The following is a 12,145-nucleotide window of genomic DNA, read 5'->3' on the forward strand; positions in this document are numbered from 1 at the left end:
GAAGGATGCCAAAAGCTATTTAAAATGCAAACTCAGTTGTGTCACTCAATTGGTATTTGGTTACAAATGAATGTAAAAGCTCAAAGACTTCATATTCATAATTCCAGTCACCCTCCTTTACCAATAGTGATGAGAACAGAATATAATTGACAGTATGAACCCACAGGAAAAAAATCTTTGTGACGATAATCTCATCTTTTGACCCTGCTTCCTCTTTCTCACACCTGATTCATGGGATCTGCAAAATGCCACTGGATGGAGCAGTGTTCAGCATCCTAGGCAGGCATGAGCTCCTGTTGAGAATTGTCAATAATACTATTATCATGATACATTAACATTTGTATCATAATATGTTCAATCTCTACTAATGAGAATGAAAACATTAGTAATGATTTCCATTCCACCATCTCCACTCTTTTCCCTGGCAATTGGCAGGAAAGACCAAGAAGGTTGTCACAATATGTCAATGCCAGAATACCTACTTGCTAACTACATGGCATCATTTTAATTCAGCACTTCTTTGACTGGGACCTAATGAATGGCAGGAATGTATTTACTATCTCAGAGATTAAAAAATAAATAAATAAGGCTGTACTGCACTAGTTTCAGTTACTGGAGCTGAGCCTACCCCTAATTCCAGAAGCCTGCAGCTTTATTTGATCATCTATACTACAATGTATTTCCTGGCCATGGTTGTAGAAGGACTGCATTCTAATGGGTTGGTTAGAAGGAGACATAGTAAATTTCTGATTCAAGAAATGACAGTGAGAGGCCTCCGGGTGCTTAACACAGTCTGTGTTCTTACACTGACTCTATAGAAAGAGGAGGCAGAGTAAACCTACCCCGTATACACCTCAGTCCAGGCTCTGTGCCTGGTCTGTATTGTGAATGGGGAGACATGAGCTAAAAAATGACAGGGGAAGTTGTATCTTTCCATCATTTTTTAATAATTGTGACTAGTTCTTGTGCATTTGTTGTCACTCCAAACATTTACAAAAACGTAAGACAATTCCTAAGGATGCTATATAGTTTCTTTAGTGATATTTTAGAACTCATTTTCTCTACTAAGACATGGGTTTTTCCCTTTGATATTTATTGTATAAAGTCTGAGAAAATGAACAGCCAGAATAAACTTGAGTTAAACACAAGATCTTATATTATTTCATATCATTATGCCTGTTGCACAGAACAAAGAGCAAGACCCTATTTCCAAAATATTTTTTAGAAACTTACAGGTAACACAACCATTAAAACAATGAAGGCAATTTATCAGTACCAAAAGAACTACATTCATTCTAAGTAATGCTCAATCTTTGCTTTGATATACCATCTCCCTTTCCTTTAGCAATAATGATGTGGGCTAGGCAAGTGGAAAGTGAGTAAAACCCCAAACGAGGCTGAAAACAGCATGCAGCATCATCTCTGGGTACATTTTGCCAAACACCCATTGTCCTGGTATAACAGTTGAACATAGTTAGGGAAACTTCTTGGTAGAGCAATCATGGATTCATAGCAATAGAGCCCAACAAGGACTTTCCCAACCCAGCAGGTTAGCCAGAAGCCTCATCTATATATCATTGTAGATGCAGCTTCATACACATACTTCCCCTCAAATTGACACTTTGACTCAGGGACACCTTATTAGACAAACCACTTCCATCCTTCAATTATTGGAAAAGCCCATTCATTTCTAAGAAATCTCTATAGCTACATATCCTTAACAAAATCATTGACTTCTACACATAAAAGTGTCTAGGACCTAGGAGCTCAGAGTAATAGACAGCTTATTTAGGTTAATAGCCTTCAATTTCCTATAATGGTGAACTTGCATTTGTACATTTATTTTCTGACCAATAAATCTCAGTCTGGTAAAACTCCTGTATGTGTTCTCATTTCAGTTCTTCCTTCAGTAAAACCAAGAGCCTGCCATTTGTCTCAACTGACAAAACCTTAAAATTTCATAACAAAGTAACACCACCACAATTTTCAGTTCAAGTGGGTTAGATGAGAAACTTACCATTCCCTGACACAACAGAAAAACAGATGACATGGGCCTGGCCAATAAAGTGAACCTTTAGACAGCAATAGAAATTATTATAAAAATAAATATTTCCCTTCTATATGTGCTAAACTAGCAGGACACTAGAATTGTTCATGACCATCTTTTTTAGCATTTGATAAGGCCATAAGTGAGAACACAAGCAACATTAGAGAAAGATGTAACAAAGAAACATACAGGTACCTCATGACCTGACTATAACACCTTAACCTTCCCTGATGAACAGTACCTCCCTGACTCAGTAAATTACATATATTACTTTTTCTTATAAAACCGGTTGAGTTGTTTCTATTGTCAATTCATAATGTCTAAACCATGAGATTTGTTGTTTGGAGGACACCTTGGAGTTCTTTGAAAACAATTAATTGAATGCCTTTATTGTTAATATGTTGCCATTGCTTCAATTTTGGTAGAATTCAGCTTCACTAGAGACTTAAATATGCTGTCAGTCCAAAATAATACTTATCTTTCAATTCAGCAAATAAAAGTAGACTAGCAAAACAACTTGACCTTAATCTTAAAGAAGTCACTGCTTTATAGGATTATTTAAAATCCAATTATGTTCTAGAAAAAGGGGACAAAGCTCCTTTGAAGAGATACATTAGTGTCAACAACCAGTCTATAAAACTGTTATGAGAAATATTAATGAGTAAACAAAACATTATATAGAAGCAGAGTGATAGGAATACTGAAATGGTTTGGATCTATCCAAACAGGAAAACAACCAGAGAAAGTTGGGTTAATGCTGAGTAGCATACTAGAAAAGGGTAAGAAGAGAGAAATGACTTTCTATTTCTTTATTTCTTTGTTTCTTTCTTTGAGTCTACATAGCCCAGGCTGGCTAGAACTCACTACATAGTCCCTGTTGGCCTTGAACTGACAATATTCCTTTCTCTGACTCCCAAATGTCATAATTACAGGTTTGTACGTACATACCATGATAAATTGAAAAGAGGGTTTCTCTCCTAGTCAGTCCTTACAGTAAGTCTATAAAAGTCTAATCAGCCAAGCACTGGTGGCTCATGTCTGTAATCCTAACTACTCAGGAGGCTGATCTGAGAATTGCAGTTCAAAGCCAGCCCCAGCAGGAAAGGCAGGAAAGTCCGTGAGACTCTTGTCTCCAGTTAAGCACCAGAAAACTGGAAGTGGAGTCTTGGCTCAAAGTGTCCCTTGAGCACAAAAGCTCAGGGACAGCATGCAAGCCATAAGTCCAAGCCAAAGGACCAACATCAACAAAAAATGTCTAAACAGAACTACACTTGGTATAAGAAACACAGACTCTAGATCAGGGATCTCCATTTTTTATCATATACATGAAATGCACACATGTAGCCAAATATATACACATTCAATCACCTATAAATTGTATTATTTTGATTCATCAATATTCCAGGGCAAAAATTTATACTTAGGATAAGATGTGATAGTTAGGGACAATGGATAGAAATGTGGTTTTTTTCTTTCAAATATTCTTCTTGAAAATTTTGTCTTCTTTTGCTTTGTTTTTGAGAATTGCATTTCCACAGTAATTAGATCACAATGCATTTTACCTGGTAAAAAGCTTATATTGAAAATAGAAGTGCCAACTCTGATGCTTTATTGTTGGTCATTTGTACCGATATTATTAGCATAATCTTCCAGAAATACTTATTAGGCCACATTTTATTTTGGAAAGTCTTATTAAATTATAAATGGGAATAAGATTCTTGCCAATCTGTACATAAATAAGCAGAAGTGCATCACAATGTTTTGAAAGCAAATAAATAAATTTCTAGTTCTAGAATTCTTACCTTTTTCTTAGGATGTATTTTAACCATGGCTGGCATGAGACCCTCTGATATATTAGCTGAATAAGGATACCAGTGCCAATCTGGGCATTAAATGCAAGTATATATTAATTCCTTTTGTATAATATAGTGAAAATAACATTAAAATGTCTAACATTTTCTTCTGGAACCACATTTTGGAGATCACTAATCTCAAATACTTATCAACACAGCATATACACATGCACCCTAATAGCTTAAGTGAATTTTGTTACATTATCAACTTGATGTTATTAAGAACTACATTGTCTACTTTTGTTTTATTAATTTATTTAATTATTGTCAATGTGATATACAGAAGGGTTACAGTTTGATACATAAGGCAGTGAGTACATTTTGTATCAAACATGTTACCTCCTCCGTTATTTTTCTCCCACCTTTGACCCTCTCCAATTCCTCCCCCACCCCAGTTGTACAGTTGGTTTACAGTATACTGTCTTGTATGTATTACTATTGTATTGGTTCCCCTTTTACACCTTGTCTCTCCATTTTGATGTTCCCCTTCCCTTCTCCAGTTCCGATAAACATATACAAAATACCCATGGTACCAAAATCAGTTACAGTGACATCAGGGGTAAGGACCATGCGGAAGAAAGACAAAAGAAACAGGCAGAATTTCACATGGTACATTGAAAATAACAACAACAATGATAAGCCACTTATTTCTTTTTTTCTTATTTATTGCCAAGCGGTTACAATTTCATATGTTAAGCCTTGGGTACATTTCTTGTACTGCTTGTTACTGCCTCCCTCATTCTCCCTTCCCCTTTCCCTCTCTCCCCATGAGTTGTTCAGTTGGTTTACACCAAATGGTTTTTGCAAGTATTGCTTTTGGAGTCGTTTGTCTTTTTATCCTTTGTCTCTCGATTTTGATATTCCCTTTCACTTCCCTAGTTCTAATACCAGTACATACAGTATCCAGTGTACTCAAATAAGATACAGTGATAGTGCGGGTACAACCACAGGAAGGGGATACAAGAGGACCATCAACATTAGAAGATATGGTTTCACATGGTATGTTAAAAGTAATTACAACAGTGATATAACAGTCGTTTCTATAACATGGAGTTCATTTCATTTAGCATCATCTTATGCATTCATAAAGGCATGGCTATTAGACTCTTGTGACTATTCTAAACCTGTGCTAATTATTCCCAATAAGGGAGACCATAGAGTCCATGTTTCTTTGGGTCTGGCTCACTTCACTTAGTATAATTTTTTCCAAGTCCTTCCATTTCCTTACAAATGGGGCAATGTCATTCTTTCTGATAGAGGCATAAAATTCCATTGTGTATATGTACCTCATTCTCCTGATCCATTCATCTACTGAAGAGCATCTCGGTTGGTTCCATATTTTAGCTATGACAAATTGTGCTGCGATAAACATTGTGCTGCTGGTGGCTTTAGTGTGTTCTTGTTTGTGATCTTTTGGGTAGATGCCCAAAAGTGGGGCTGCTGGGTCATAGGGGAGCTCTATGTTTAGCTTTCTGAGGAATCTCCATACCATTTTTCAGAGTTAAGCCATTTATTTCAATAACTTGGAGAGTTCATTTCACTGAGCATCATTTTATGTGTTCATATGAATATTGCCATTGAACTATTGTTATCATCTGCTAGGACCATCCTAGAAGTGTGCTAATTATTCCCAATGAGGGAAACCAAAGAGTCTATGGTTCTTTGGATCTGGCTCACTTCTGTGAGTATGATTTTTTCCAAGTCTTTCCATTTCTTTATGAATGGGGCAATGTCATTCTTTCTGAAAGAAGCATAGAATTCCATTGTATATATGTACCACATTTTCTCAATCCATTGCACATGCCTACTTCTTTAGGTCAAAACACTCTATACCATCTTTGAATCTTTAAGGTATTTACAAATGCAAAATGTCATTTTTTAATTTTTGTTTAACACTTAAAATTCAAGTTGTTGTTGTTTTGCCAGATTTGGGGCATGATGAGCTCAGGGCCTGGGACTGTCCCTGGGCTTCTTTTTGCTGAAGGCTAGCAGTCTACCACTTGAGCCACAGCACCACTTCTGGCTTTTTCTGTATATGTGATACTGAGGAATAGAACCTAGGGTTTCATGCATGCTAGGAAAGCACTCTACCACTAAGCTACATTCCCAGCCCCTCAAATGCAAATTCTGATAGAAGTAATATAAACCAGATACAGCCAATCTGAAATAACCAGAGCTATTTCCAGGTGTTTCGATTTTTATACCATATGTAAGATAGCCCAGCCGTACACTCTACACAGCAACAGCTACTGAAATCTCAGGTCAAATAACTCTTCAAAACCATGTCTTGTGAACTACTAAGACCTAAGTCTGAGTTGGATGCCACTGGCTCACACCTGGAATCCTAGGTACTCAGGAAGCTGAGAGCTGAGGACGAGAGTTTAAAGTCAGCCTAGGCAGATGAGTATGAGGGGCTTTCTGCTATAATTAACAAAAAAAAGCTGAAAGTTGTGGTATGGCTCAGGTAGTAAAACACCAACCTTGAAAAAAGCTAAGTGACAGTGTGAAGCCATGAGTTCAAACCTTACTTCTGGCACACACACACACACACACACACACACACACACACACACACACAGAGACAGACAGACAGACAGACAGAGAGAGGAGAGAGGGAGAATTGGGAGAAAGGGAGAGGGAGAGAGAGAACAAAGTCTGATTCACAATCAGAAACTATAAACACTTAGAATTGTGTGAAAGTATAGTGAGGAGCAGTAGCTAATTTTTTTTAATAAAAGTATTGAAAATTTAAATGTCTTATCCTACTTGATCTTCAAATTCAGGCCACTGAAATCAGGTTCCAAATGAATTGGAATGCTAACTGCCAATAGGTAGAAAATGGTAACCAGGAAAAAAATAAAGAACTACAATATTTTCAGAAAGGATGCCTATGGAGAGAAGTCCACATGATTTGGCTTTAATATAATGTCACCAGATAGCAATATTTGGTCTGATTTGTTGGCAGCTTGATAGATGGTCTGATAGTGGGCAGCATCACAGAGATATTGAATACACTGAAAGGTTTGTTCATCTCAGACGAAAGTGAGAGGACACAGAGCCAAGGCTGTGTCTCTTGCCACTATATGTTTTGTTCTTTATGTTGGACCCTACCAAACTTGCTTCATTTATAAAGCATTCTGAACTCATGCTGAATTAGTGGGAAAAATTGAATGACATTTGTTTTTAGTGTCCCACAGTTCTCCTAAACTAGATGATGTAACCAAAGTACTTATTCAAGTAAATGATAAATTGTGGAGTAATTTCTTATAATCCATTTATTGGAAGGTATTTTTTTTCTTTTTGGGATGGTACTTCTAAATAATAGAACATGGGAAATAAAATCTTACTGAAAATTCAGATGCCATGAAAGAAAAAGAGGGAAACCAAATTCAAGGAACTGCACAAGAATGTGAATCATACCAGCCAGGCTCTTTCAAGACGAACGTTTTAAACAGAGAAGTTACTCATTTATTGTGCATATCTTACTGGCAGAAAATATAATTGTCATATTATTTCCTCCTTAGCCAACATTTTATTATTTATTATGCATATCATCACATGTAATACAAACATCTCATGTAATGTGCTTTAAAATTCCACCTACTATCAAATGACTACAATAAAATCTGAAGAATTGAGCAGGAAACTGCAGATATTTGATATAAATAACTGTTCAAACTGGTTTCTACTGCCTACTGGTTTTTAGAAATAAATGAATATAAATTGTTAGTCTTGTGGACATCAAGCCAGTCACAATGGAAAAGACACAGTCCCTTTCTAGTTTATGAAGTATTATGTCACCCCCATGATTTAGGACATCCTCAGGGCTTTTACTTTCTAAGAATAATAAAGCCACCACATATGGCACTACTTCTGAACCCCAAAGGAGAGCATGACAAGAAGGCTCTGCAATATACATATTCACATTGCTCAGCTCACCTATGATCAGAAGCAACAAGAAGTCCATATCTATTCTTTCATCATTCAATTTCCTTCCACCTCTGGTAGTAGCATCGACCAGTGCTAACCTCTAACTGAGAATGTCAATTTTTCTAATGTTTAATGAGAGCTATTGATTTCAAGGCTCATAACATTCTGGAGGAACCCTGTTGTTAAGAATGGATCATTAACTCTTCACACAGCTAGTGAATGGCTGTTGGATTAAAGTTCTCATTAAGTAAGCAGAAGCCAAAACCTTTGAAATAAGCAACAAGATGATCCAATTTATGGATAAATGTTAATAGGCTGTTCCATCACTATTGGAAGAAATGAGTTAGTTCTTCAGCCTACAGATGCTGGAGAAAACTTCTTGCCCCTTCTGTACTAATATAAACATTTTTGTGTAGATAATTCTGTCCTAGGGCAGTCTAAGCCACTCACATCTCCCACCTTTACACCAAAAACAGGATACCCATTACTATAAGTTTTCATGGGAAGGAAATGAAGTAGAGGAAAAGAAGACTAAAGACTCCCCCAAATTTTCCAACAATTATAAAATTCCTTTTGTATAAATGTCTGCAACTATAAAATTCATAAAAAATAGGTAATGTACTAAAAAGGATAAAACTATTCTTTCTGTAGTCTCATACCTTAAAAAACCTTTCGAAGATAACTATCAATAGGCAAGCATCCCACAGTTAGTATAGTGATTATAAATTCATGATGTTCTAATGCATTTATGGAAACTAATTTTGCTACTCCAATTGTAAGGTTCATGTTTAACATAACAGAATATTTTATTTTGATGAGGCCGAAGAGGCTTTTTATTTTAAGCTTCCACTCAGTTCACCAACATCCTCACCAGTATTCATGACAACACCTCAAGAGAATACTAAAAACTCTTTTTCCAAGGCAGACCACAGTGCTGCAAGTGTTTCAAATGGGGTTCCAATAGACGGTTTACTCTCTGGTTTTGGTGCTGCAATCTAGAGCTACAACCTAGAATGACAGCAAATAGCATTCACTACCTAGCCTTTGACTTAATGATGAACACTGAAGATTACTGACTGATATATCATCTCTTGATCTTATTGTGTTAGTACCTAATTTTATAGACTTTAGAAATAATTGGTGGTGAAAATGTGGAAGCCTGTGAATTGCTAGTAGGAATATGAAAAGGTTTAGCCATTTGGGGATGCAAAAAATTAAGAATAAAGTTGCCATAAATAAGATCCAGCAATTTTACTTCTGGGAAAATAATGAAAACAATTGAAAGCAAAGAACAGAGAGCAGGGTTACTCATAACAACCAAAAGTTAGAAACAACACAAATGTCTATGAGTAGACAAGAAACACTCAAAGTATATAACAATGGAATATTATTCCATGCTACATAAGGTAAAAATGGAGGGGGAGGTGTTACAAGTATGGTGATTCATGCCTGTAATCTCAAAGGCTTGCAGGACTGATAGGAGGATTCTGATTCTAGAACAGTCTAGGCAATGTTAGTGAGAGGTTCACAACCAACAAGCTGGGCCTCACAGTTTTCAACTGTAATCCCAGCTGCATGTGAGATGGAATTAGAAAAACTGTAGTCCAAGGCCTTCAGGGAAAATCATATAAGCCTATCTAAACTGTCCATAAAAGAAATGCAAATCAAAACAACATTGAGATTCCATCTCACCCCAGTAAGAATGACCTATATCAAGAAAACTAACAATAACAAATGTTGGAGGTGATGTGGCCAAAAGGGGACCCATCTCCATTGTTGGTGGGAATGTAAACTGGTTCAGCCACTCTGGAAAGTGGTATGGAGATTCCTCAGATGGCTAAACATAGAGTTCCCCTATGACCCAGTAGCCCCACTTTTGGGCATCTACCCAAAAGACCACAAACAAGAACACACTAAAGCCACCAGCACAACAATGTTCATTGCAGCACAATTTGTCATAGCTAGAATATGGAACCAACCCAGATGCTCCTCAGTAGAAGAATGGATCAGGAAAATGTGGTACATACATACAATGGAATTTTATGCCTCTATCAGAAAGAATGACATTGCCCCATTCGTAAGGAAATGGAAGGACTTGGAAAAAATTATACTAAGTGAAGTGAGCCAGACCCAAAGAAACATGGACTCTATGGTCTCCCTCATAGGGAATAATTAGTACAGGTTTAGGCTAGTCACATCAGAGGATCACAAGAGCCCAATAGGTATACCCTTATGAGTACATTAGATGATGCTAAGTGAAACGAACTCCATGTTATGAAAACAACCGTTATATCACTGTTGCAATTACTTTCAACATGTGATGTGAAACCATAGCTTCTATTATTGATGACCCTCTTGTATCCTCTTTCTGTGGTTGTACCTGCACTATCTCTGTATCTTATCTGAGTACATTGGAAACCGTGTATACTGGTATTAGAACTAGGAAACTGAAAGTGAATACCAAAATTGAGAGATACGGGGTAAAAAGACAAATGACTACAAAAGCAATACTTGCAAAAACTGTTTGGTGTAACTGAACTGAACAACTCTTGGGGGGAACGGGAAAGGGGAGGGGGAGGGGGGAATGAAGGAGGAGGTAACAAACAGTACAAGAAATGTATCCAATGCCTATTGTATGAAACTGTAACCTCTCTGTACATCAGTTTGACAATAAAATTTCTTTTTTAAAAAAAGGGCTTGGAACTTGGCTGAAGTGGTAGAATGTTTACCTGGCAATTTCAAGTCCCTGAGTTCAAACCCTAATACCACTAACAAATGGGAAACAGGAAATGAAACTGAAGCATGTAACATCACAGATAAAATTTGAAAACATTATGTTAGGTGAAATGAGCCAGTTATGAGGGGACAAATATTATGTGATTCTACTTGTATGAGACACATAGAGGTCATAATGAAAAATTATATATATATATATATATATATATATATATATATATATATATAATCTACAACTCAATTGCAAAAAAAGCCATAAATATTCCTATAAAATATGGGAAAAGAACTGAATCAATACTTCCAAAAAAGATAACTACATTATTTGAAAACATATTAAATAGCTAACCCTTAGTCAAATTTAAGTCAATTCCACAATAATATATATTCTCACAGCTCCTAGAATGGCTAGTATTTAAAAAGGTAAGGCTATAGAAGAAAAGGAACCCTTGTTTCTGTTGGTTAGAATGTAAACCATGATGAAAAACAGTACAATGGGCCCTCAGAAACTTAAATATAGAACTACCATATAAATTAACAATCATACTTGTGCCTATATACCCAGAAGAGTTGGATCAGGATATTGATATGATATTGCCATATACACATTCCATGCAACATTATTCACAGAAGCCAAGACATGGTAGCAACCTAAGTAGCCATCAACAAATGAGATATTATTCAGCCTAATAAAAAAGGAAATCCCATCAGATCTGAAAACATGGATGACACTGTAGGATGCTACACTAAAAAACATAAGCCAGACAGATAATATTTGATACTACTCAGATAAAAAAATCTAATATTCAAATGTATAAAAGCAGAAAACAAAGGAATACTGTACAGGCCAGGGAGCAGGTGTATATGTTAGTTGAAGATTAAAAAGTTTCAGTTATATAAAACCATGAGTCCTACAGCTCTACTGTATTTTATGATTAATATTTTCCTGAGGATAGATCTTATATTGGGTGTTCTTTAAATAAGAAAACAAACAAATAAATAAATAGTGGTAAGAATAAAGTTTAAAAAATAAACTTTAAAGTTCATGGACATGTTTACAGCATAAATTACAATAACAGTTTCATTGGTATGTACATACCCCCATGTTTGTTAAGCTGCATGCACTAAATAAGTACTTTTATGTGTTGAAAGATACTTCAATAAAGTGCTTTCTTCCCAAATAAAATACGGTTCTCCAGGGACTGAGGAAGACACTCTTGGGAGTTGGGAATTGATGTTTAATATGTTCAGACACACACACACGCACACACAAACACACACACACACACACACACACACACACACACACCCCACATCTTAATTTGTGCGTACCTGATAGCAGGACAACCAAATGAGTTAAGAGATTAGTAAAGCATTTTAGGGGAAGAATGGCTAAAGGAAATCAGAATGTTTTGTTTGGAAGGGAAAGGACACTGAATAGTGTTCACTAATTCTTCTTAACAGTATTACAGTGGAATGGTCATAATAACTGCTAACTGCAGACTGAGAAAATGTATGTGCATCACCTCTTTTACTTTTCCTAAAACTCAGCAAACAAGCTGCTATTGTTATTCTTAACATG

The 12,145-nt window shown here is 36.2% G+C and overlaps 1 non-coding gene across 1 annotated transcript; it reads left to right on the plus strand.

Annotated features, from left to right (window-relative positions):
- Nucleotides 1-770: 770 nt before the first annotated feature.
- Nucleotides 771-902, plus strand: LOC125344407. Its single transcript, XR_007209530.1, has one exon. It is a non-coding gene; the product is annotated as a small nucleolar RNA SNORA51 (small nucleolar RNA).
- The last annotated feature ends 11,243 nt before the right edge of the window (nt 903-12,145 follow it).

The sequence above is a fragment of the Perognathus longimembris genome, chromosome 28, assembly GCF_023159225.1.
Source record: "Perognathus longimembris pacificus isolate PPM17 chromosome 28, ASM2315922v1, whole genome shotgun sequence".
In the NCBI taxonomy this organism is placed as follows: Eukaryota; Metazoa; Chordata; class Mammalia; order Rodentia; family Heteromyidae; genus Perognathus; species Perognathus longimembris.